The 2,053-nt window shown below is 41.8% G+C and overlaps 1 non-coding gene across 1 annotated transcript; it reads right to left on the bottom strand.

Annotated features, from left to right (window-relative positions):
• Nucleotides 1-608: 608 nt before the first annotated feature.
• Nucleotides 609-716, bottom strand: LOC112787273 (small nucleolar RNA R71). Its single transcript, XR_003194694.1, has one exon. It is a non-coding gene; the product is annotated as a small nucleolar RNA R71 (small nucleolar RNA).
• Nucleotides 717-2,053: the final 1,337 nt, after the last annotated feature.

Genomic DNA, 2,053 nt, shown 5'->3' with positions numbered 1-2,053 from the left:
CTCACCTAAGGGAACCTCTATACTTGGGCAAAAAGGATCCCTATTATTATTATTTTTTTGTCCCTCTTTTTCATATGAGCAGGAGCAAGGACAAGAATATTCTTGTTGAAGCAGATCCAGAACCTGAAAGAACTCTGAAGAGGAAACTAAGAGAAGCTAAATTACAACAATCCAGAGATAACCTTACAGAAAATTTTGAACAGGAAGAGGAGATGGCAGCCGAAAATAATAATAATGCAAGGAGGATGCTTGGTGACTTTACTGCACCTAATTCCAATTTACATGGAAGAAGCATCTCCATCCCTACCATTGGAGCAAACAATTTTGAGCTTAAACCTCAATTAGTTTCTCTGATGCAGCAGAACTGCAAGTTCCATGGACTTCCATCCGAAGATCCTTTTCAGTTCTTGACTGAATTCTTGCAGATCTGTGATATTGTTAAGACTAATGGAGTGGATCCTGAAGTCTACAGGCTCATGCTTTTCCCGTTTGCTGTAAGAGACAGAGCTAGAGTGTGGTTGGACTCTCAACCCAAAGATAGCCTGAACTCTTGGGATAAGCTGGTCACGGCTTTCTTAGCCAAGTTCTTTCCTCCTCAAAAGCTGAGTAAGCTTAGAGTGGATGTTCAAACCTTCAGACAGAAGGAAGGTGAATCCCTCTATGAAGCTTGGGAGAGATACAAGCAACTGACCAAAAAGTGTCCTTCTGACATGCTTTTAGAATGGACCATCCTGGATATATTCTATGATGGTCTGTCTGAATTAGCTAAGATGTCATTGGATACTTCTGCAGGTGGATCCATTCACCTCAAGAAAACGCCTGCAGAAGCTTAAGAACTCATTGACATGGTTGCTAATAACCAGTTCATGTACACTTCTGAGAGGAATCCTGTGAGTAATGGGATGCCTTAGAAAAAGGGAGTTCTTGAAATTGATACTCTGAATGCCATATTGGCTCAGAATAAAATATTGACTCAGCAAGTCAATATGATTTCTCAGAGTCTGAATGGAATGCAAGCTGCATCCAACAGTACTCAAGAGGCATCTTCTGAAGAAGAAGCTTATGATCCTGAAAACCCTGCAATAGCATAGGTGAATTATATGGGTGAACCTTATGGAAACACCTATAACCCCTCATGGAGAAATTACCCAAATTTCTCATGGAAGGATCAACAAAGGCCTCAACAAGGCTTTAATAATGGTGGAAGAAACAGGTTTAGCAATAGCAAGCCTTTTCCATCATCCACTCAGCAACAGACAGAGAACTCTGAACAAAGTTCCTCTAATTTAGCAAACTTAGTCTCTGATCTATCTAAGGCTACTCTGAGTTTCATGAATGAAACAAGGTCCTCCATTAGAAATTTGGAGGCACAAGTGGGCCAGCTGAGTAAGAAGATCACTGAAACCCCTCCTAGTACTCTCCCAAGCAATACAGAGGAAAATCCAAAAGGAGAGTGCAAGGCCATTGAATTGACCATCATGGCCGAATCCAAAGAGGAAGGAGAGGACGTGAATCCCAAGGAGGAAGACTTCCTGGGACGTCCAGTGATCAATAAGGAGTTTCCCTTTGAGGAACCAAAGGAATCTGAGGCTCATCTAGAGACCATAGAGATTCCATTGAACCTCCTTACGCCCTTCATGAGCTCTGAAGAGTATTCTTCTTCTGAAGAGAATGAAGATGTTACTAAAGAGCAAGTTGCCAAGTTCCTTGGTGCAATCATGAAGCTGAATGCCAATTTATTTGGTAATGAAACTTGGGGAGATGAACCTCCCCTGTTCACCAATGAACTAAATGCATTGGATCAACTGAGATTACCTCAGAAGAAACAGGATCCTGGAAAGTTCCTAATACCTTGTACCATAGGCACCATGACCTTTGAGAAGGCTCTATGTGACCTTGGGTCAGGGATAAACCTCATGCCCCTCTCTGTAATGGAGAAACTGGGAATCTTTGAGGTACAAGCTGCTAAAATCTCAGTAGAGATGGCAGACAATTCCAGAAAACAGGCTTATGGACAAGTAGAGGACATATTAGTAAAGGTTGAAGGCCTTTA

The sequence above is a fragment of the Arachis hypogaea genome, chromosome 20 (genome assembly GCF_003086295.3).
Source record: "Arachis hypogaea cultivar Tifrunner chromosome 20, arahy.Tifrunner.gnm2.J5K5, whole genome shotgun sequence".
NCBI classification, from domain to species: Eukaryota; Viridiplantae; Streptophyta; class Magnoliopsida; order Fabales; family Fabaceae; genus Arachis; species Arachis hypogaea.
Note: the sequence above shows the minus strand (reverse complement) of the source record. Positions and strands in the feature narration are given on the sequence as shown.